Consider the following 26,102-nt stretch of genomic DNA (forward strand, 5'->3'; position numbering starts at 1 on the left):
TCAAACGTCCCTTTGGACTAGGGTCGAATATTTTCCCAGTATTTTACAAATGTTCCATCCCAGAATAAATCCCTTTTTTCATGGCTAACACAGTATTTTCCCACTAAAACATTCAAATGCATTATAAAGCATATAAATACAGTATGTCTAGATTTGATTAGAGCTTCGATCAGAATGAAAATTCAAATCTGATGCTACCTGAGCCTAATAAGTCATATATTAAATACATTAACAATATATAATGAGCCCAAGCCCAGAAAAAACCCAAATGGTTGTGCCATTATCCAATAAATATAGTGGGGAGAACAAGTATTTGATACACTGCCGATTTTGCAGGTTTTCCTACTTACAAAGTATGTAGAGGTCTGTAATTCTTATCATAGGTACACTTTAACTGTGAGAGACGGAATCTAAAACAAAAATCCAGAAAATCAGATTGTATGATTTTTAAGTAATTAATTTGCATTTTATTGCATTTTATGATGTTGCACATGTATGTGTACATATTAGATTTTACGTTTAGGTTTTCAATATATCACAAACTGTTTCTGCATATTGGTTATTGATTTAGACACTTTAAAACTATGTTTTGACTTTGGGCTATTTATTATTATGTGTTGTCAACAGGAGCAGTGACAGCACCAGTTTTTGGAATATGAGTAGAACTTTCAACATTAATTTCCAATGGGATTGTACTTAATCAGGTACAAATGGCTTTGCCCTGGCTATTGGTAGGTTTATATAGGCTACTTGATGTAGGCATATTCACCGCAAATGGTGCGCATAATCTCAATGACGTGCTCTGTTTGTGAAGTGGTGGTATTTCCTCAAAACTGAGTGTGGTGAAATAATTGTTATACTCACATAAAGCATACAGTACAACAGTAACAGGAGATGTTTCAACACTTTTTTCCCTCAAGTACATTGTGAAATCTTTCTCAAGCTTAGTTTGCTTGTGCTTATCAGAACGCATGTGCAAAGCGAGGAGAGGGAGTGAGAGCTGGCAGTGAAACAGAGGCAGGGCAGATACAGAACATAGTACATGACAATGGCATTAATACGTGCTAGGAGCTAAATAGTTAACTACTGAGTTGAATTGGCTATCTAGTTAGTCTGATGCATATCTATCATTATACATTTTATAGGATACTCTACCTGCTGCTGCAGTGTCTCTCTCTCTCTCTCTCTCTCTCTCTCTCTCTCTCTCTCTCTCTCTCTCTCTCTCTCTCTCTCTCTCTCTCTCTCTCTCAAGCCACAGCCCGCTCGTTTCATGAGCATAGGAAACCTGTTTGCTGACAAAAACATTGATATAACTGGGCAAATAACTCACTAACTAGCAAGGAATATCAACAAATGTGCGTATGTGATTGCAAGTAACTCTGCGCGCTGAATGATCACTTGTGTCTCTCAATGTCCACATTATTTTTCCGTATAGCAATGATAGGAGAGACCATGTGAGGATTTGACAGTACTCAGTAACTCTTTATCTAATTTCACTTAATGTGACACTTGAAATCCAATCGATTGTCATGAATGTGAATTGTGAGTTCAGTTCCTCCTTTGCTGTCTAGGTTGTTTCTAGTTTGCACACACACACACACACACACACACACACACACACACACACACACACACACACACACACACACACACACACACACACACACACACACACACACACACACACACACACACACACACACACACACACACACACACACACACACACACACACACACACACACACACACACACACACACACACACACACGTCAAATCAATTGTATTGGTCACATAGATGTGATTAGCAGATGTTATTGTGGGTGTAGGGAAATGCTTGTGCTTCTAGCTCCGACAGTTCAGTAATATCTAACAAATTACACGACACATACCCAAATACACACAAATCTAAGTAGGAATGAATTAAGACTATATACATATGGAGGGGCGATGTCAGAGCGGAACGGACTAAGATACAGTAGAATAGTATAGAAAACAATATATACATATGAGATGAGATATGTAAACATTATTAAAGTGACTAGTGTTCTATTCCTTAAAGAAGCCAGAGATGTCTAGTGTATGCCTATAGGCAGCAGCCTCTAATGTGATAGTGATGGCTGTTTAACAGTCTGATGGCCTTGAGACAGAAGCTGTTTTTCAGTCTCTCGATCCGCGCTTTGATGCACCTGTACTGACCTTGCCTTCTGGATGATAACGGGGTGAACAGGCAGTGGCTCGGGTTGTTGATTTCCTTGTTGACATTTTTGTCCTTCCTGTGACATTGGGTGCTGTAGGTGCCCTAGAGGGATGGTAGTTTGCCCACGGTGATGCGTTGGTCAGACCGCACTACCCTCTGGAGAGCCTTGCGGTTGCGAGTGGTGCAGTTGCCGTACCAGGTGGTGATACGGCCCGACAGGATGCTTTCAATTGTGCAGCTGTAAAAGTTTGTGAGGGTTTTAGGTGACAAGCCTCCTGAGGTTGAAGAGGCTCTGTCGCGCCTTCTTCGCCACACAGTCTGTGTGGGTGGTCCACACACAAACACACAGATGTACAAACAGTTTGATGACCTAGCTTCCTGTCTCTCCCCCTGCCCTGTTCCCGTGGGGTGTCACGGGCCACTGGCTGCTCGATGTGCCAGATATGGATCTGATTATTGGCTGCAGTGTAATGTATCTGCATGGCTGGGCTCAGACTGGCTATCACCCAGCTGGGAGACTCATACATTATCATAGGTAGAGCCATGGTCCTACTCTGGTGAGGGATTGTCACGGCTGTCTAGGTGTGTAGAGAGGAATCAGGCGCAGAGAGCCGAGAGGTCCAGGGGAAAGATGCACTTTAATGCGGCACCAAAAGTAAATGCCCAAACACGCAGGGCGCAAAACACTGACCAACCCAAAACAACGGGTAACACGGTCCAGAGCACAAACAACACCAACGACACAACGTGAACATCAAAATAATCCCGCACAACAAAGGGGTGGGTTCCATATGCTAAATAGAGAAGCAAATCAAACACACACAAAATGGTAACAAATGAGACAAAACTAACCGAAAAGAAAAAGAGATCGGTGGCGGGCTAGTAGGCCGGTGACAACGAGCACCACCCGAACAGGCGCTTCGGCGGGAGTGACAGGGATGGATGTATTGGGACTAAGTGGCCGAAGTGGTTGTATTTTGTACTGGATTGTGTAATTATATTTTGAAAATATCAATATCAAATCTATCTTCTATCTAATCTGTCAACCAGTAAATTGTAGTTTGGCATTAGAAAGCTGTGCACACTTGCTGTAGCTATTCTATTGTGGCCACTTTTCACGAGATGGTGTATTCTCACACCTACCAATCCATGGGGGTTCAGTTCAGATCACCTACCAATCCATGGGGGTTCAGTTCAGATCACCTACCAATCCATGGGGGTTCAGTTCAGATCACCTACCAATCCATGGGGGTTCAGTTCAGATCACCTACCAATCCATGGGGGTTCAGTTCAGATCACCTACCAATCCATGGGGGTTCAGTTCAGATCACCTACCAATCCATGGGGGTTCAGTTCAGATCACCTACCAATCCATGGGGGTTCAGTTCAGATCACCTACCAATCCATGGGGGTTCAGTTCAGATCACCTACCAATCCATGGGGGTTCAGTTCAGATCACCTACCCTTGACTGTCTGATTGAACCCTTTTCTTCCAGGTCTGCTCTCTCTGTGAGCTCTGTGGTCCAGTCTGAGGTGCCAGGGAACCACGTTGCTCTACCATGTGTTACTGGGATTACTAGAGGTTTCAGTCACAGTCAAACCCCCCGCACTGCAGGGATGCACACGCATGCACATGTACGTATGTACCATGCACACCCACACACAGGATATTACAGCCACCACGTAAGACGTAGGAGGAAGTAAGAGGCCGTAGATCAACGTACATAGGGATGTATAGGGAACATAGGGACACACAATCGCTGTTACAACAGCAGCAGGTTCTCCCCACGACAAACAACCCCTCACCTCAGTCATCTCCCTACCCCCCCCCCTAAACCCCTGTGTGTGTTCGTATGTGGAAATGCATGTGTATGTGATGCAATTTTGATTGTAAACTAAAACTGTGTGTGGTGTCTGGTTTGTGATGCTATCGGTGATACTCATTTGAAAAAGAACAGACACATGAGAATAGGAACATGGCAGGAAGTGAAACAGCACACCACAATATTACACACACACCTCCCATACACAATGACACACATACACCTCCCATACACAATGACACACACACACCTCCCATACACAATGACACACACACACCTCCCATACACAATGACACACACACACACCTCCCATACACAATGACACACACACACCTCCCATACACAATGACACACACACACCTCCCATACACAATGACACACACACACCTCCCATACACAATGACACACACACACCTTGGCATGCCCTTTAGAGCATTTGTTGACAGTGTGCATTAAGTGCTGTCCTTCACTCTTGTAGTTTATAACTCAATGTTTCTATTGTATTACGTAGACAGTATTATGTACATTTTTGTATATATATATATATATTTTTTTTTTTTACAGTATATTCAATTTCTCATATGTTATATACAGTTGTTTATCAGGTTCTTGTTCTAGACTCTGAAACCCATACAGTAGTTGGTGTTGTCACCCTATTCCCTATATAGTGACTAAGTACAGAATAGGGTGCCATTTAGGACACATCACACATGCAGTACCTTCAAAAAGTATTCACACCCCTTGACTTCTTCCACATTTTGATGTGTTACAGCCTGAATTTAAAAGGGGATTAAATTCAGATTTTTGGGGGTCACTGGCCTACACACAATAGCCCATGTTGGAATCAACATTTTTTTTTATTAATAAAAAATGAAAAGCTGAAATGTCATGAGTAAATAAGTATTCAACCCCTTTGTTATGGCAAGCCTAAATAACTTCAGGAGTAAAAATGTGCCTAACAAGTCACGTAATGAGTCACGTAATGGGCTCACTTTGTGTGCAATAATGCGTTTTGAATGACTACCTCATCTCTGTACCCCACACATAAAATTATCTCGAAGGTCCTTCAGCCGAGCAGTGAATTTCAAACAAATTCAACCACAAAGACCAGGGAGGTTTTCCAATGACTTGAAAAGAAGGGCATCTATTGGTAGATGGGTAAAAAATAAAAAAGCAGGCATTAAATATCCCTTTGAGCATGGTGAAGTTATTAATTACACTTTGGATGGTGTATCAATACACCCAGTCACTACAAAGATACATGCGTCCTTCCTAACTCAGTTGCCAGATAGCAAGGTAACCGCTCAGGGATTTCCCCATGAGGCCAATGGTGACTTTAAAACAGTTACAGATGTTAATGGCTGTTATAGGAGAAAACTAAGGCTATATCAACAACACTGTGGTTGTTCCATAATACTAACTTAATTGACAGCTTTCTTTCTTGAATTCAAAGTGTTGTGTTTGGGGCAAATCTAAATGAACACATTACTGAGTACCACACTCCATATTTTCAAGCATAGTGGTTGCTGCATCATGTTATGGCTATGCTTGTAATTGTTAAGGACCTGGGGGGTTTTCAGGATAAAAAATAAACGGAATGGAGCTAAACCTACAGGATAACCTTGTTCGGCCTGCTTTCCACCAGATACTGGAAGACAAATTTCAGCAGAACAATAACCTTAAACACAAAGCCAAATCTACACTGGAGTTGCTTACCAAGAAGACAGTGAATGTTCCTGAGTGGCCAAGTTACAGTTTTGACCTAAATCTACTTGAAAATCTATGCAAGACCTGAAAATGGTCATTATGGGAATAGTGTGTAAATGGGCAAACAAACACAAAAATAATCCATTTTGAATTCAGGTTGTAACACAATGAAATGTGGAATAATTCAAGGGGTACGAATACCTTCTGAAGGCACTGTAAGCTCTCCAGATGAACTGTATTGTTGTGATGTTTAGTGGGTGTTGCGTGGGAGGCAGGCCATCTCTATTTAGTGCGGTGACACTTCTGTAACATTCAGAGAAAACCACCCTATCAGGCACGCCTCCCAAACCTTCCCAAGACGGTTAGACACTTAAAGGTCATCAACGACAGAGTCCACACGTGCCCAGTGCCCCCACCCTTATTAGCCAACTTGAACTTAATGTGTGAGGCTGAGGGAGGATAGGGTGCAAGTGGAGTCGTGAGAGAGTCGTGAACAGCACTGCAGTGAATCAGAATTGATTGATTTGAATTGATTAGATAAATAAAAGTAGTAGGCATCTCCAACCGGAGACACCATTTACATACAAAATGATCAAGGATAAAAACACAATAAAGACTGGAAGCTTATTTCCATTGTCCTCTTTGGCAGCAAGGTGGCAGGTGGGCAAGATGGACACTTTACACTCAATTCAATCAAAAACAACAACAGTAGCACCAATTAAAAATATTTGCAATTTACAGCAATATCAACAGCCCAGGGCCCGTTTAAGAGTCACCTCGTAAAAGAATACCCCTAATCAAATCACCATGTTATTTCTCATTGACACATTACAGTTATACTCTTATGACAGTTTTCTGGTAGCTTGGTAAACTGTTCCACAGAACAAGAAGATGTGAGGTTGTAACTGAAGCAGTAACCTTTCTTCTACTTTCCTTGACAGTTGTTGCATCATGGAGCGTTGACTACAGGTTGTCTACCAACATGAAGGACTTGAGCTAAATAAAGTTCTCTAAGAGTAGAGCTGTACTGTAATTGTGGCTTTGCCAAAAAAGAAAGAAAGAACAAGCCAGATTAAAACAGTCTGCTTTTGATCAGGCAGGAGGGGCGGAGCACTCTGGAGCTATTTTTATCCCTTTGTCTGCCACTCAAATAAAGCAACGGACTGTTGGTATTACTAAAGCCCCTTGCACTTTGATAAACTTTAGGCTGGCTGAGATTCGGGTGATAAGAACATATAGCTTTGTCTGATATTCAGAGTGGTAAAAACATAGCTAATATTTGAGCTGATAAGAACATTATTTGGCTGATGTCCAGGAGGGAAAGAAAACCCTTATTGTTATCCTCCCAATCTGACCTTTAAGTTAAGTTGCATCATCCCTCATGACATTTTAACAGCCTAGAATCTTCTGAAAGTCTCACTGAATATAAAAACATCGTTTAGAAAGTGGAAAAGACTTTAGATAAAAGTTGTTTTTTTCTGATGCTAAAACATTTTACTGGCACTGTGGAGGAAATTAACAAAAGCAATGTTCCTTTGAGTACGTATTCACCCCCCCTAGTGTATTGTGACTGTTGCCTGTCCAGGGGCTCGTTCTGTTTGGGACGAGGCTTTCTTAGGGCATTGTGTATGTCCTTCTACAGAGCACTCATGGTATAGGGCTGTTCTCTGTGTATACTACCACCCTTCTAGGTGCTTGGCATTATGCCCCCTGCCTACTCACGCTATTAGAAAGAAGGTGCTATCTAGAACCTAAAGAAACCTTGTTGGTTCCAGGTAGAACCCTTTTGGTTCCAAGTAGAACCATTTTGTGTTCCATGTAGAACATAGGGTTCTACATGGAACCCAACATGGTTCTACCTGTAACTAAAAAGGGTTGTACCTGGAACCAAAAATGGTTGTCCTATGGGGACAGCCAAATAACCCTTTGGGACCCTTTTTCTAAGTGTGCATGGCTACTTGTATCACTTTAGTTCTTGTTTTGTTTGGCTGACGTCCTTTTAGTTGTGTCATAGAAATAGCCATAACTCTTTTAATAATTACAAATGTATTGAGTTTATTTATTTAAAGTAACTGTCCAGTGTTTCCAGATTTCTATGAAATATGACCTATAATTAATTACAATATGAGTGAAATACGTACTTTTCTAAGTATGAGTGGGTGTATATTGGTCATAAAAATATTCACATGAGTAGACTGCTGATTGGCAAGCTCAGCCAGCACAATGACATAATTCTCTATGAGGAAATAGCAAGTTTGAGGTGTTTTTTTAAAAGTGTTTTTCCTACAATGTATTGTTTGGGCACAAATACAAGTAGAAGACAGGTCAACAACATTATTTGGGTATGAGTTAACAGAATATTAACTTGTAAAATAAAGATTTTCACTGGACAGCTACTTTAATGAAGCTGAAATAAGTTCAGTGTAAGATTAATGGGCAAACAAACAGAGGTGAGGTAGTGAGAGACAACAGAAGAGATAGAAAAGACTGAGAGAGAGAGAAAGGGCATGCTCTCTCCTGTTTCTCTGACTATACATTATCCCTATTTAGCTCACATTTGCCAGGAAATAATGCAGGATTTCTGTCAAATGAACATCAACTTGTGTGTGTGTGTGTGTGTGTGTGTGTGTGTGTGTTACGCGATTGTGTTTAGAGGTAGGTGAAGGAGTCAAGAGCAGGAGAGCAGAGATGTCCGAGTAGCGTTTTTTACTAGGCAAGTCCACAAACATATAGGTCAAGTACAATACCAAAATAACGCCCTTGACAAAAGAGAAACCAGTTACTCACGGAAAGAGGAAAAACTATGCTCCTAAACTTATACACACTCGGTATAATACGTGAAAATAAATAAGGCACAACCTTAACGAGCAACATGACACGAATAATCCGCACAAACCTAGGCAGGCAACAGGGGTAATTATACACACAGAAATGAAAGCAAATGAAACCCGGTGTGAAAGAAACAAAGACAAAACAAACGGAAAAGGAAAAAAGGATTGGTGATGGCTAGTAGGCCGGTGACGCCGACCGCCGAGCATCCCCCGAACAGGGAGAGGAACCACCTTCGGTGGAAGTCGCGGCAGTGTGTGTTGCTGTGCATGTGTGTGATGTTGGTTGTTTTTGAGTGGAAGACACACTTGAATTTTCCCATGAATTGTCTTTTCTAAGAAATGTCCTGCGCAATAGGCCAATACATTGAAATGATATATTTGGAATTCTCTGAGATATACTACCAACACACAGGATGCACTGTGAGTGTGTGAGGGAGGGAGGAAGATGGGGAGGGAGAGGATGAAGGGGAGGGGGAGAGGGAGAGAGAGATGCACGAGCTCTAGTGGTTTACAGGGTAGGGGGGCTGGAGGCGCTGTGGCAAAGCAGTGTCGATAAGAGAGAGAGAGAGAGAGCGAGAGAGATAAAGAGAGAGATTGATGGAGAGAGCGGGAGAGTGAACAGCTCTATGTAAACAGGGTGTCAGAAAAGAAAGTGCAGGGACATTTTCAGCCTGCTAAGGCTGGGAAAATAATCACATAGGATCTGCAAAGCAGCACTCACTAGGGCAGAGAGAGAAACAGAGAGAAGAGAGAGAGAGTGACAGAACTGAACAGAGAGAGTCGGTGACAGTGAGAGAGACAGAGAGCGAGACAGAGAGCGAGAGAGAGAGCGAGAGAGAGACAGAGAGAGAGGAAGCTGTATAGCAACAGAGCGAAGGAGAGGAACTAAGCAAAAGGGAGAGAGAGGAAAAAAGCTGAATTAATTCAGGCTGAATGGGAGGGAGGGATGTTGCTACCTCTGCCGGGGCTCCAGTGCCTTTGCTGTGCCTCTCTGTGTAGCTGGAGCTGTGTTGTGTAGCTGTGGCTCTGCTCTTTGTAGCTGTAGCTGCTGGTTTGTGTTGTGAGGGGCTCGCTGCTCTGCTCACGGGGGAAGGGAGAGCACGGACTGCCTATCAACCCATACTGAAGGAAGGAACACACACACAGACAGCAAAACTACTGGGATGGGCAGAGGTATGGGACAAGCTGTGATTCTCTATCTCTTTCTCTGTCACAGTGTTTCTCTCTATGTTTCTCTGTTTAACTCCATGTTTCTGTCATTCTCTGTTTATCTCCATGTTTCTCTCATTCTCTGTTTAACTCCATGTTTCTCTCTATCTCTTTTCGCGGACAATCACTGTCCATTGATTATTACTTTCTGACCAGCCCTTGACCGCTTTCTCACTCTCGCATCTGTCCCTGTTTCGCTGGAATGTGTGTGTGTGTGTCTGTGTGAGTGCGTTTATTTGTCCTTCCATCTTGCCAAGTGCCTTTCACTTTCGCTCATTCTGTTTTGTCCTAAGTAACAGTGTGTGTTGATATATTGGTTGTTGTGGTCAGTCTCTTAGTGAAAGTGATACTAAAACTTGTTTCGGCCTAATGGGGGTCAGTGTGTGTGCTTGTGCTGATTGTGGCTATGATGGATGTATGGGTAATATGGTGGAGCCATAAAGAAACACAGTTACTCTGTCATTCCACTGAACTCACCCTACTGTCCTTTCTCTCAGACACATCAAGCAGGATTTGATTTCTTATGTTTAGCCCATGTTGGATGATGTCTAAGACGGATAGCCATGTTTTTGGACATATTTGTAGAATGTCTACATACACAAAAATGTGGATGAACAGTAGGGGAGAGTGGGGTAAGTTGAGATATTTTTACATTCAGCATCACTCCGTCAAGGGCTAATATAGTGTTCTTTCTATCAAAGATATCTACATATATTTTAGGATGTTGTGTATGGGGAAATAATCAGAATTATTGTAAACAAAACAGTTTTGAAAAAATGTATTGTCCAAAATAAATGGTCTCTTGGCACAACTTACCCCGGGTAGGTAAATTCAGCCACAGCTCAGGGTAAGTTAAGCCATCTAAAAATGTCTGTACTGAATTAAATATTACCACTACCTTTTTTAAACCATGTCCATCTTTATTTATTTTATCTTTATACACTGATGTAGACAGATTGCCTGTCGAAACGTTGGGCGTAAATATTTTTGCATCTGAGCTCCTAGAGTGTGTGGCTCTCTTTTATTTATTTTTGTGTTCCACTCTGCTAGCCAGCACCTCGCCTAAATAGGTGTGCGTTTCTTTCGCCTCTAGATCTTTATTTCCCAAACACAGTTCAAGACAATCCCAATCACGTTTTCGTCTTTTAATCCTTTTAAGCATATTTGAAAACAGGCTTAACACCTAAAACATCTTTGTTATTTTTTTTAACACTTTTAACACAGGCTCTATTGTTGCCTCATATTCCAGCGATAATGCCTTGCAATACGCCTGGGAAGAAACCACTTGCTCAACTTGCCATTGGTTCAACCATTGGCTCAACCTACCTCATGGCCATTGGTTCAACCATTGGCTCAACCTACCTCATGACCATTGGTTCAACTTACCCAAAGGCAAACATGTTGATAATATTAGCCCATACAGCTATAAGGATGCATTTTCTTGTTAGGTTAAGGACTTCATATTCAGCTTATATTGCATTCCCCTAACTGATGTTAAGAACAACCAGGAAACCTCTGACATGATACATTCATTTGACTTGGTGAAAATCAGTTTAACTTGCTTATCACTTTTTCCAAGTGGTTTCTTCCTTTACAGACTCCATGAAATGATGACCTCTTTCTAAATATTTTGTCAAATGATCCATTTTGTGTATGGTTTGCCAGAAAAAAGGGTGGCTCAACTTACCCCCTTTTTGTCATGGTTTATTTCTCACAAGAACTTGTGTTGTCAGAAGAGTTGCATTCTCATAAATAGATTCTAAAGTTGCACATTTTCACACATTAAAAAACATGCAGCACATTCTTGACTGTGCTGCTGTGGGACGGGTCGAGTGATAGCTGTCACAGATTTCCAGTCCTCACCTCTGTTTGTCAAGGCTGACACCGATTTACCTCAAGCTTTGCTCTCTCTCTCTCTCTCTCTCTCTCTCTCTCTCTCTCTCTCTCTCTCTCTCTCTCTCTCTCTCTGTACCATGTGATTCAGGCGCCAGACTTTGATCAAATCGAATCAGCACTCTTAATTACGCCTCATCATCCAATTACTGAAAGCAATGGTTATTCACGCCCGGACCGGATGCCTGAATCGCAGGCTGGGTAATAAACAATGTAGGATGCTTCTGTTCTTGCACGATACACCGAGTGAAGACCTGCCTGCCTACAGAGAATGAGGAGGAATGAGTGTCTCATTCACCACCACCACTAATTGACTATGCTGATCACGTTCTCTGAGCTCAAAACAAATCAATTCAAATGTTATTGGTCACATACACATGGTTAGCAGAAGTTATTGCGAGTGTAGCGAAATGCTTATGCTTCTAGATAGATCTGACAGTGCAGCAGTATCTAACAGGTAATATCTAACAATTCCACAACAAAACCTGATACACACAATCTGGTAAAGGAATGGGATGAGAATAAATAAGTATAAAATATATGGATGAGCAGTGACAGAGCAGCTAAGATGCAATAGATGTTAAAGAATAGATAGTGAAGGATACAGTATACATTATATACATATGAGATGAGTAATGCGAGATATATAAACATTCTTGAAGTAACATTAATAAAGTGGCTAGTGTTCCATTTATTAAAGTGGCTAACAGAAAATTGCATCCCAAATGGCTATTTTCTATGTGGTGCACTATATTTGCTTGGAGCCATACAGAAGTAGTGCACTGCCATTTGGGATTCAACCAAAGACATATGTTAAGCCTAGTTATCAGAAAAGGCAAAGATGCCCATCTGTAACCATATTATTAGAATGAGAGGTTCTATGTCCATTCTATTCATTTCTAATTGTGTGGTTACAGCTTATCATCTTTGCCTTTGAATGGAGAATCCTGTTCTACTCATTCTAATTCTATGGCTGTAACTAATGTTGGGTGACATGTTGTTGTTTTCTCTCTTGAGAAGTTGATCAATAGTCCTAGGTAAAATTAAGATAATGCAATGTCTGATAATAGTGATTTCATTACAATGGTAGTTAATAGTGATTTCATTTGTCAAACAAGTCAAGTGCAATTGGACAAAATAGTCGTAACCCGTGGTTTATACACTTTTCTCTTGGGTATTCGATCTAATGTGGAGTCGTGCTGAATTATCAAGTTAGTTATTGCTTTTGTAATGAATAACCCATCCTGCGAATGTCTGTAGATAGGGAGCCGCCTCTCTGTGCTAGTGGTGGCAGTTTAACAATCTGATGGTCTTGAGATAGAAGCTGTTTGTCCTTGATAATCTTTTTTGCTTTCCTGTGACATTGGGTGTTGTAGGTGCCCTGGAGGGCAGGTAGTTTACCCCCGGTGATGCGTTGTGCAGACCGCACCACCCTCTGGAGAACCCTTTGAGCAGTACAGTTGTGAGCAGTACAGTTGCCGTACCAGGTGGTGATACAGCCCGACAGGATGCTCTCAATTGTGCAGCTGTAAAAGTTAAGGAGGGTTTTCAGGGACAAGCCACATTTTTCCAGGCTCCTGAGGTTGAAGAGGCACTGTTGCGCCTTCTTCACCACACTGTGTGTGTGCGTGAACAATTTCGGTTTGTCGGTGATATGTACACCGAGGAACTTAAAACTTTCCACCTTCTCCACTGCTGTCCCATCGCTGTGGATAGGGGGGTGCTCCCTTTTCTGTTTCCTGAAGTCCACGATCATCTCTTTTGTTTTGCTGACATTGAGTGAGAGGTTATTTTCTTGACACCACACTCCGAGGGCCCTCACCTCCTCCCTGTAGGCTGTCTCGTCATTGTTAGTAATCAAGTCTACCACTGTAGTGGTGTCTGCAAACTTGATGATGGAGTTGGAGGCGTGCATGGCCACGCAGTAGTGGGTGAACAGGGAGTACAGGAGGGGGCTGAGAACACACTCTTGTGGTGCCCTAGTGTTGAGGATCAGCGGAGTGGAGATGTTATTTCCTTCCTTCATCACCTGGGGGTGGTCCATCAGAAAGTCCAGGACCCAGTTGCACAGGGCGGGGTCGAGACCGAGGGTCTCAAGCTTAATGATGAGTTTGGAGGGTAATATGGTGTTGAATGCTGAGCTGTAGTCAATGAACAGCATTCTTACATAGGTATTCCTCTAGTCCAGGTGGGATAGGGCAGTGTGCAATGTGGTGGCGATTGCATCGTCTGTGGACCTATTGGGGCGGTAAGCAAATTGGAGTCGGTCTAGGGTGACAGGTAGGGTGGAGGTGATATGATCCTTGACTAGTCTCTCAAAGGACTACATGATGACAGAAGTGGGTGCTATGGGGCGATAGTCATTCAGTTCAGTTACCTTAGCTTTCTTGGGAACAGGAACAATGATGGTCATCTTGAATTATGTGGGAACAGCAGACTGAGATAGGGATTGATTGAATATGTCCGTGAACACACCAGCCAGCTGGTTTGCGCATGCTCTGAGGACGTGGCTTGGGATGCCATCTAGGCCGGCAGCATTGCTAGGGTTAACACGTTTAAATGTTTTACTCACATCGGCCATGGAAAAGGAGAACCCACAGTCTTTGAGAGTGGGCCTTGTTGGTGGCACTGTATTGTCCTCAAAGCGCGCAAATAAATTGTTTAATTTGTCTGGGAGCAAGATGTCGATGTCCGCGACGGGGCTGGTTTTCTTTTTGTAATCCGTGATTGTCTGTAGACCCTGAGGCACATGTCTCGCGTTTGAGCCACTGATTTGCGACTCCACTTTGTCTCTATACTGATACTTTGCTTGTTAGATTGCCTTATGGAGGGAATAACTACGCTGTTTGTATTCGGCCATGTTTCCAGTTGCCTTGCCATGATTAAATGTGGTGGTACATGCTTTCAGTTTTGCGCAAATGCTGCCATCAATCCACGGTTTCTGGTTAGGGAAGGTTTTAATAGTCACAGTGGGTACAACATCTCTTATACACTTCCTTATAAACTCGCTCACCGAGTCAGCGTATACATCAATGTTATTGTCTGAAGCTACCCTTCCTGTTTTAGATTCTGCCTATTTGATTGTGAGGAATTCTAGGTGAGGTGAACAAAAGGACTTTAGTTCTTGTACAATTACACCATGAGTTGTTAATCATGAAACATACACCTCCGCCCTACTGCTTACCGGAGAGATGTTTGTTCCTGTCAGCGCGATGCACTGAAAATCCTGTTGGCTGTAATGACTCCAACAGCATGTCCCCAGCTAGCCATGTCTACATGAAACAGAGTATGTTAAAATCCCGGATATCTCTTTAGAAAACAACTCTTGCCTTAATTTCGTTGAATTTGTTACCTAGGGACTGGACATTAGCGAGTAATATACGTGGAAGCGGTGGGTGGTGTGCACGCATCCGAAGCCTCACTAGAAGACTGCTCCGGCACCCTCTTCTCCAACGGCTTTGTTTTGGGCCGGCGTCTGGAATCTGTTCAGAGAGATAGAGACCTCTGGGAAATCAGAGGGTGCGCATGCCTGTGTGTGCATGCGTAGTGTGTGTGCCTGCGTAGGTGTGCGTAAGTGTGTTTGTTATGTGTGCTTATACTGTATGAGGGTCTGTGGTGCCACTTAGATTAATGTTTACAATCATCCACGATAAAGGGAGGTTGTCAGGGTTAGGTTAGGTTTGTAATAGCAGGTAGTGGTTAAGGAAGTGAAAAGATGGGGGACATTGACAGTGACGTCCCACTGTAGCTGTTGTGGACAGCTCCTGTTTCGTGACATGGAGTGAAAAAGGATCAATAAGTGAGTAAGAATATTCCTCCAGTGGTTCCATGTGATTAACATGACCAATCTCATAGGATGTCTCCAGGTGATTGATTACTAACAGAAAATTGCATCCCAAATGGCTACTTTTATGTAGTGCACTATATTTGCTTAGTGCACTGCGTAGTAAATAGGGTGCCATTTGGGATTAAACCAAAGACATCTGTTAAGCCCAATTATTAGAAAAGGAAAAGATGCCCATCTGTAACCATATTATTAGAATGAGAGGTTCTACGTGTGTGGGTTCCGCTTATCATTTTTGCCATTGAATGGGGAATCTTGTTCTACTCATTCTAATTCTATGGCTGTAACTAATGTTGGGTAACATGTTGTTGCTTTCTCTCTTGGGAAGTTTATCAATAGTCTGATAATAGGGATTTCATTACAATGGTAGATAATAGTGATTTCATTTCAAACTATTACAGACTACAAAGGGAAGCACAGCCGAGAGCTGCCCAGTGACACGAGCCTACCAGAGGAGCTAAATAACTTCTATGCTCACAGCGAGGCAATTAACAATCAAACATGCATGGGAGCATCAGCTGTTCCAGACGACCGTGTGATCATGCTTTCTGCAGACGATGTGAGTAAGACCATTAAACAGGTTAACATTCACAAGGCCACAGGGCCAGACGGATTACCAGGACGTGTACTCCGAACATGCGCTGACCAACTGCCAAGTGTCTTCACTGACATTTTCAACCTCTCCCTGTCTAAGTCTGTAATACCAACATGTTTCAAGCAGACCACCATGGTCCCTGTCCCCAAGAACACTAAGATAACCTGCCTAAATGACTACCGACCCGTAGCACTCATGTCTGTAGCCATGAAATGCTTTGAAAGGCTGGTCATGGCTCACATCAACCCCATTATCCAAGAAACCCTAGACCCACTCCAATGTGCATACTGCACCAACAGATCCACAGATGATGCAATCTCTATTGCACTCCACACTTCCCTTTCACACCTGGACAAAAGGAACACCTACGTGAGAATACTGTTCATTGACTACAGCTCAGCGTTCAACACCATAGTGCCCTTAAAGCTCATCACTAAGCTAAGGACCCTGGGACTAAACATATCCCCCTGCAACTGGATCCTGGACTTCCTGACGGGTCGCCCACAGGTGGTAAGGGTAGGTAACAACACATCCAACACCCTGATCCTCAACACAGGGATGCGTGCTCAGTCCCCTCCTGTACTCCCTGTTCACTCATGACTGCACGGCCAGGCACGACTCCAACACCATCGTTAAGTTTGCTGATGACACAACACTGACAATGTTGAGACAGCCTATAGGGAGGAGGTCATAGACCTGACCGTGTGTGGTGCCAGGACAACAACCTCTCCCTCAACGTGATCAAGAAAAAGGAGATGATTGTGGACTACAGGAAAAAGAGAACCGAACATTACGGCCCCATTCTCATCGACGGGGCCGTAATGGTGCAGGTTGAGAGCTTCAAGTTTCTTGGTTTCCACATCACCAACAAAAGAACATGGTCAAGCACACCAAGACAGTCGTGAAGAGGGCACGACAAAACCCATTCCTGCACAGGAGACTGAAAAGATTTGGCATGGGTCCTCAGATCGTCAATAGGTTTTACAGCTGCACCATCGAGAGCATCCTGACGGGTTGCATCACTGTCTGGTATGGTAACTGCTCGGCCTCCGACCGCAAGGCACTACAGAGGGTAGTGCGTACGGCCCAGTACATCACCATGGCCAAGCTTCCTGCCATTCAGGACCTCTATACCAGGCGGTGTCAGAGGAAGGCCCTAAAAACTGTCAAAGACTCCAGCCACCCTAGTCATAGACTGCTCTCTCTGCTACCGCATGGCAAGCGGTCCCAGTGCGCCAAGTCTAGGTCCACGAGGCTTTTAAACAGCTTCTACTCCCAAGCCTTAAGACTCCTGAACATCTAATCAAATGGCTACCCAGACTATTTGCACCCCCCCCCCAACGCTGCTTCTACTCTCTGTAATTATCTATGCATTGTCCCTTTAACTCTACCTACATGTAAATATTACCTCAATTACTTCGACACCCTCTGTATTTCGGCCCGCTATTGTTATTTACTACTGCTTTTTAATTATTTGTTATTCTTACCTCTTAGTTTTTAAAATATATATTTTTTAAACTGCATTGTTGGTTTGCTTGTAAGTAAGAATTTCACTGTAAGGTGAAATACCTGTTGTATTCGGCACATGTGACAAATAACATTTGATTTGATTTGTCAAAAAAGTCAAGTGTAATTGGACACAATAGTTGTAACTCGTGGTTTATACATGTTTCTCTTGGTTACTCGATCTAATGTGGAGTCGTGCTGAATTATCAAGTTAGTTATTGCTTTTGTAATGAATAACCCATCCTGTGAATTTTTATATTCAGAGCCCGTAGTAAGATACTCTACATGACTAAATCCAAAATATGTTTTCATGTTCCATAAAAAACCCTCTTACCTCTGATGTACAGGTGTTCATTTTCATCATATAAATGTTTGCCTCTCAGTCTGGTTGTCTCCCAGCCCCAGGCCTCTTCAGAACCAGCCCTCCCAATACTGGAGCTGGTCAGAAGGGATAAGGAACAACCTGAGTCTGGGATGTGAACAGGCCTGGTCTTGCTTGCCCATGCATGGCCTTTAGTATCTAGTACAGTATACTGTAGCTTGGCTTCACCACTACCACAACAGACACAGTTCCACAATTTCATACCAATCCCCCTGTTGCCATGACACCCAGCAGCCCCTCCATAAATACTTGGGGTATTTCTGAGCCTCCCCCCGCCCTCAAGAGAATAGAGAGTACTAACAGCCTGGCTGCTGAGCTCTGATGCTTTCTCAGCTAAGGAGGTGCACAGGGGGGAGAAAGCTGAATAAAAACAGTCAAGTTTCATTTTGTGTGATGAGGAGTTAGGGGAGGCACTAAGTACAAGATCCTATTTAGAAAGATAACGAAGATGAGTTGTGATTACATGGATGAGAGGTGCTAATTCTGTGTTTGTCTCAGATCAAGAAGAAGGATTGTGTGTGTGTGTGTGTGTGTGTGTGTGTGTGTGTGTGTGTGTGTGTGTGTGTGTGTGTGTGTGTGTGTGTGTGTGTGTGTGTGTGTGTGTGTGTGTGTGTGTGTGTGTGTGTGTGTGTGTGTGTGTGTGTGTGTGTGTGTGTGTGTGTGTGTGTGTGTGTGTGTGTGTTGGACTGTTTCAGCATCCTGTCTGACGTACCGACAGAGCAAATCATGGACAAATACCATTTATGGGCAAAGTCCAAGCTCCCTCAGTCCAGGGCCCTAAGGTTGACTATGCTCCAGTTCTCTCACTAAACTAACAGGAGATGAAAGATTTGACTTGAACTTTGACTTTGGTCTGTACCCCTTTCCTCATGTCCTGTCAGAACATCTAATGAAATTCAGTCCTCCAATCCACAGTTATCGGCACAAGAGTGATGAGCTGCTATACTGTAGCTGATAATGAGCCTGGCTGAGTCAGGAAGGACGATCAAAGAGCAGGGCTCAAGTGGTTCAATCCATTTTAGACTGACCTGTATCCCCTACTAGACCTCAGTGGGCTGCTGGATGCTCAATTAATAAGGCATGATGCTTTTTCCTCTGTGTATCAATCCGAGTGTGTGTGTCATTCCAATGTACTATTAGTCCCATTCAAATTGAGTTATGGCAAGGCAGTTCATAGAGCTTCATGGAACTGATCCTAGATCGATGACTGTGAACGTTTGAGAATAAGCTAATATATGACATATTTTAAGGTGCTGCCTATGTGGTCTTCACAATGATGAAGAACACACATGCAAAGCAGGTGGCACCCAAATAAACAGTAGGGGGATTGCAGGTGTGCGCAGGTCAGGCCCATTCCTTACGGATGGATGATAGTGACCTTATAGGTTCAGGGTCATGCATATCAGAGATAATTGTGCTAGTGTTCTTTAGCTATGATACCTGAAAATGTGTTTTGCAAGCTATGAAAGAAACCCTGACATTTTTCTTTAGGGCATTGATTTTTTTGGTGAGTAGCTGTTTGAGGCTCAGCATTCATAATGAAAAAAATCATTTGAAAAAGTTGATCTTTATTCCTTCTTTGCATTGCTTTAAACACTAAGTGGACTACACAATTGCAGTTTAGTATTTAGTATTCAGTTGTTTGGATTCAGTTGTTTTAATTGGACAGAAAGTCATCTGGACCTCCAGCTTGTCTGTAAACAGAAACTGTCTTTAGATTTTAGGTGCAATTGCCATGACAACTGCCAGTCAAAATTCTTTCCTCAACCATCTGTAATTTTCTTTCCTCGATTGCCCTCTCACACACTGAGACCATTGGGGTTATGGAAAGGGTTCATGTCAATTCCATTCAGTCAAGTCAGGAAGAGTTTTCCTCATTCAGTGTATTTATTGAATTGGCTGAATTGAAATTAATTTGACCCTTACCCTGGTTACAGTCAGAAGCCTTTGACACAGTGACACTTCGGTTCAGAATTAGCTTGTCCTCTTTCCTGAGTGCCCCCCTGTTGACATGGTTTTCTTTTGTTACCCAGTAAATTGGTTATGTTTTTTCCAGACCAGCAGTTATTCCTATTTCTGTCCCCATCTCATCTCTCTTCCCTACACACACACAGGCACATAATACAAAGTGGAATAAATAGACAGTGAGTGATGATAACTTGGCTATACAGTATACACAAGGTACCAGTGCCGAGTCGACTGGTAGGGATACGAGGTCATTGACTAATGATTAGAGCATTGGGCCAGTAACCGAAGGGTCGATGGTCCAAACATCCCAGCCGATCTTGTGGAAACCTGTTGATGTGCCTTTGAGCAAGGCACTTAACCCCAATTTGCTCCAGTGGCACCATACTACTATGGCTGACCCTGTAAAACAACACATTTCACTGCACCTATCTGGTGTACAAAACATTAGGAACACCTGCTCTTTACATGACATAGACCGACCAGGTGAAAGCTATGACCCCTTGTTGAAGTCACCTGTTAAATTCACTTCAATCAGAGTAGATGAAGGGGAGGAGACAGGTTAAAGAAGGATTTTTAAGCCTTGAGACAATTGAGACATGGATCTTGTATGTGTGCCATTCAGAGGGTGAACGGGCAAGACAAAACGCGTAAGTGCCTTTGAACGGTAGTAGGTAGAAGGTGCCAGGCGCACCGGTTTGAGTCTGTCAAGAAATGCAGCGCTGCTGGGTGTTTCACTCTCAACAGTTTCCTGTGTGTCTCAAGAACGGTCCGTCACCCCCATCCAGACAACTTGCCACATCTGTGGAAAGCATTGGAGTCAACACGGGCCGGCATCCCTGTGGAACGCTTTCAACACCTTGTAGACTCCATGCCCCAAATTAATTGAAGATGTTCTGAGGGCAAAAGGCGGTGCAACTCAATATTAGGAAGGTGTTCCTAATACATTAAGTGACATTAAGTGAATGTGACAATAAAAACACTTATTCATATATTTTTTGGTAGGGATAAAGTGACTATGCAACAGGATAGTTAATAAACAGTAGCATTTAGTATTTAGCAGCCTTATGGCTTGGGGGTAGAAGCTGTTAAGTTTCAGACTTGGTACATCGGTACCGCTTGCCGTGCGGTAGCAGAGAGAACAGTCTATGACTTGGGTGGCTGGAGTCTTTGACAATTTTTAGGGCCTTCCTCTGTATAGAAGTCATGGATGTCAGCTCAGCCCCAATGATGTACTGGGCCATGCGCACTACACTCTGTAGCGCTTTGTGGTCGAATGCCAAGCAGTTGCCATACCAAATGATGATGCAGCCAGTCAAGATGCTCTCAATGGTGCAGCTGTAGAACTTTTTGACGATCTGAGGGCCCATGCCAAATCTTTTCAGGCTCCTAATGGGAAAGAGGCGTTGTAGTGCATTCTTCACGACTGAGTTGGTGTGTGTGGACCATGATAATTCCTTGGTGATGTGGACACCGAGGAACTTGAAAATCTCAACCCCCTCCACTACAGCCTATGTGGATGGGGATGTGCTTGGCTCTCCGTTTCCTGTAGTCCATGATCAGCTCCTTTACTGAGGTTGTGGGACTGCCAGGTCACTGACTTCCTCCCTATATAATGTCTCATTGTCGTCGGTGATCAAGCCAACCACTGTTGTGTTGTCAGAAAACTTAATAATGGTGCTGGAGTCGTGGGCTGCCACACAGTCATGGGTGAACAGCGAGTACAGGAGGGGACTAAGCACACACCCCTGAGGGGCCCCCGTATTGACAGTCACCATGGAGGATGTATTGTTGCCTACCCTCACCACCTGGGGCCAGCCCATCAGGAAGTCCAGGATACAGTTGCAGAGGGAAATGTTCAGTCTCAGGGTCCTGAGCTTAGTGATGAGCTTGTAGCTCACTATGGTGTTGAACACTGAGCTATAGTCAATGAACAGCATTCTCAAATATGTTTTCCTTTTGTCCAGGTGGGAGAGGGCAGTGTGGAGTGCAATAGATATTGCATAATCTGTGGATCTGTTGATGTGGTATGCAAATTGAAGTGGGTCCAGTGTGTCTGGGATGATGGTGTTGATGTGAGGTACTCTCAGACATGGTTCCGTGTTGCTTGCCTCGAAGCAAATATAGAAGGATTTTAGCTAGTCTGGTAGGCTAGCATCACTGGACATCTCACGGCTGGGTTTCCCTTTATAATTCGTGATAGTTTGCAAGCCTTGCCACATCCCCACACTCATACAAACAAGTCACTTCAAGCTGACAGCAGATCAGGGTCAGGGCCTATACTGACTGATGAGGAGACATTGTGATGCTTTTATCATGAGTACCACAGTCACTTCCTGAAGAGGGGATCCTGCATTCCATTGTTGCTTCCTGCCAGCAAGCATGTCCACATTGGCACAATGTGTTGCTATCGAATATATTTCTATAATTAAGATGTTTCTCATATGTCACATGTACTTTATTATTGGCAGTGTACAAGTTTCATTTTTTGAGGATTTTACACCAAGGAACGTTTAAACTGGAATGGCACTCTCAGTAATGGTTGCACAAAAATAACTAGTGACCTTAGAACTATAAGGTTCTATCTGAAAAAATATGTTTCCAAGATCATTGGTTTTAAAGTTCAGAACACTCATTGGTTTGAATGATGTCAGCAATTTTTAATAAACATCATGAATTGAGTAATTTGCAAACCACGCCCTCAAATATTTTAATGAGCACCCATCTCTACATTATGAAGTAACTGGGCTTGGTGTGGGCTAGCCCATGTTGGGCTGGTGTCCTCTAGCCTGTGACTGGTATGAACTTCGTGTGGGTTAGCCTGTGGTGGGCTTAATATGGGCTAGCACCTTGTTGGGCTGATGTGAGCTAGCCTGTGCTGGGCTAGCGTAGGCTAGCTCATGTTGGGCTGGTTGAGGCTAGCCCGTGTTATCTGAATGGAAGATAAACTGAATACTGGGTGAAACATGCGTGTATCAAGAGACTCAGAGCAGGAGTGCTGACCTAGGATCAGCCCCCCCGTCTATATAATCTTATTCACTATGATCTAAATTGATACTAGATCAGTACCGAGATGCTTGTGGATTTGAGTCCTAGCTGTGCCTGTCTGGCATTGGCTGTCTTCTCATTACCTTTGACTGATTATGCTCTTTCAAACTACCCCTCACTCCATGTATTTCCTTATCTCTCTCTCCCACTACCTCTCTCCCCCTCTCTCGCTCCCCCTCTTTCTCAGCCTCTCTCCTTTCTTCCTCCTCCCCTCTCTCCCCTTCTCCCTCGCTCTCTCTCTCCAGGGAAGGTGATGTCTTGCACCTCCATTCCTCTTTTATCGCCGTGGTGATCAGTGTCCTAATTTGGCAGTGCTGTCTCTCTAACATGCTCCAGCCATTCAGGCGAGATAAACGGCTCACTCCAGTGCATGTTGTGCATTTATGTTTCAGTAGGTACTAGCGAGGTAGAGTACACTCGAGGTGGAGTACACGCTCACTTCCTTTAGTCCTACCGTGATTTTTCTTTACACGTTTTGCAGGTCGATCTTAACACATTTTGCATGTCTGTTTCCTGAAATGGGAAAGAACCGGTAAACTTTTGCCCTGGTCATAATAGAACAAGGGAGGGACGGTAAAGTTTGTTTCCCTCGGCAGTGTAAAGATAAAGAGATCTGGGATCAGACTGTGCTGTCTTGACCTTGAATACTGGCAAGACATCACAAACAGATCTGGGACTAGGCTACCCTTGGAGAGGAATACGATTCAGATGCTGATCAGTAGGTGGCTGATTGTGCTCTCAGAATTTGGACACACACAGGTGGAAGAGGAAAGTGTGAGTGTTATTTTGATTGCTGTGTTCAAAAGAAAGACTGTAGGTGAGTGTGTGTAAGAGAGAGAGGTAGAATCAACTTACAGTATATACATGTAAATATGTTCCTTTCAATTTTGTTTTTAAATCACATCAACACATTATTGCAAGATATAGAGCTTTCAAAAACCTCAGCCGAATGAAATATTAAAGCTTACAGTAGAGGAAGAAACAGTGGTCAGTGAGTCTGGAGAGAGTAGTACTCAGTGTGCTGTCTGACGACACTGCATATGGCTGAGGACATAGAAAACCTCTGAGTCACCATTGTCTCTACAGTACCAGACAGGTCAGGGGTTGACTGGCATCATTTTAATTTAACGGACATTTGAGGAATTTAGCAGACCCATATGCATTGGGTGCGTAACCACCTATGGTGCTCAGAATGACAGAAATCAAATTTTGATTATGGTTATTCATCTTAACAGAAAATGCAACTCAAGGAATCAGCGTGCATCCTTCTTACCTAATTCCGATGGGCACTTTAAAGATCTTTAAAAAACTGCTACATTTACTTTTCATCAGCCAACAAGATGAGTAAGGAACAGCAAAATCACTAGCCAATGTTAAACTAATAGTATCTCCCATAGTAGAAAAGTTAACTTTATATATTGGTCATCTTGTCGTTCTGTGCGAGAAAGAAATGGTCTATTCCAAACAACCTTTGGGGCAGTTGTAGGACAATAGATCCCAAGTTCATACAACCACTAGACCTAGGCTACATTATTGTAATAATGGAACTGTGAGTCGGGAAGCAGGTGAAACGTTTAATAAAACAAAACCTTAAAATTATGCAAATTAACCTATAAATTCCACTAAATTGTGCAAAATAACCTATGGACCGATAAACATGACCAGTGAAATGTATTTACATCGACTGGTATTTACATCAATGAATAGACAAAAAAAAAATTCTCACAGACAGCAGTTTTACGGCTTTTCGGCTTTTCATTTATTTTAATGCTCCAGCCATAAACGGCTCATTCCAGTGCAAGTTGTGCATTTATGTTTCAAGTTGTGCATTTATGTTTCAAGTTGTGCATTTATGTTTCAAGTTGTGCATTCATGTTTCAAGTTGTGCATTTATGTTATGTTCTGTTTTTTTTATCGACCAAAAGTCGACTTTTACCCGGGAACAGATAGAGCATGTTGAGTGGAGATAGAGAAAACCTTGCCCCATCTGTGTAGTAGTGGAAGTCTCTGCAGAGCTGGGAGACAAAAAAAAAGACAAGAGTTCACAAAGTCGTCAATATCCACTTTCCTTTCCTCTCTTTTCATCACAAAATCAACAGTCTGAATGGCTGAAAAACTCACTGCAGTCCATTAGAACACTGAACAGAGAGAGGAAGTCTGTGTGAGCTTTTTTATCATTTAATTTTGGCAAGTTTCTGATTCATAAATAAAAGGGTTGCACGTTGCTCATTCCATGACTCTTCTTCCTGTGCAACGACTTAAAAATAGAAGCCTTACTCATACCACTCACAGGCCATGTTTTGTCATTTGTTATGCAGACTGGGGGAGGTGTGTATGCAAGGATTCCCCGATTCCTATTCTGTATAATTGTGCTCATAAAGAATGCTCTGTCTTCCCACGTACTCTGATGACAGTGAAGGCACCATGTTGTGCATTTCGTATACATGCATCATATTAAATCTATAATTTTTCGGGGAACTCCAATTAACAATATCTCCTTTTCTCGTGAAATTACAGAAATAGAGAAGCTTTACACCACTCATAGACCTTGTTTTGTCAGGAAGGAGATTCAAGTGCAGGATTCCCCGTTTAACATGTTGTATTCAGGGCATTCGGAAAGTATTCAGACCCCTTGACTTTTTTCACATTTTGTTACATTACAGCCTTATTCTAAAATATATACAATATTTTTTTCCCACATCAATCTACACATAATACACTATAATGATAAAGCAAAATCTGTTTTTTAGAAATGTTAGCAAATGTATTATTTTTTTTACACAAGTATTCAGATCCTTTGCTATGAGACTCCAAATTGAGCTCAGGTGCATCCTGATTCCATTGATCATCCTTGAGATTTTTCTTCAACTTGATTGGAGTCCACCTGTGGTAAATTCAATTGATTGGACATGATTTGGAAAGGTACACACCTGTCTATATAAGGTCCCACAGTTGACAGTGCATGTCCCAGCCAGAGTCTGGACTTGAACCTGATTGAACATCTCTGGAGAGACCTGGAAATAGCTGTGCAGCGACGCTCCCCATCCAATGTGACAGATCTTGAGAGGATCTGCAGAGAGGAATGGGAGAAATTCTCAA

General features: G+C 42.8%; 1 protein-coding gene across 3 annotated transcripts in view; it reads left to right on the forward strand.

The window, feature by feature from the left end:
* The first annotated feature begins 9,388 nt into the window (after window positions 1–9,388).
* LOC124043981 (diacylglycerol kinase beta) overlaps window positions 9,389–26,102 on the forward strand; it is a 170,804-nt gene continuing 154,090 nt past the window's right edge. For all 3 annotated transcript variants that reach the window (XM_046363178.1, XM_046363180.1, XM_046363179.1), the window contains exon 1: window positions 9,389–9,734. The gene's annotated coding sequence lies outside the window, so the exon portion shown is untranslated. The remainder of the gene's footprint in view (window positions 9,735–26,102) is intronic.

Source organism: Oncorhynchus gorbuscha, linkage group LG09 (assembly GCF_021184085.1).
Source record: "Oncorhynchus gorbuscha isolate QuinsamMale2020 ecotype Even-year linkage group LG09, OgorEven_v1.0, whole genome shotgun sequence".
NCBI lineage: Eukaryota > Metazoa > Chordata > Actinopteri > Salmoniformes > Salmonidae > Oncorhynchus > Oncorhynchus gorbuscha.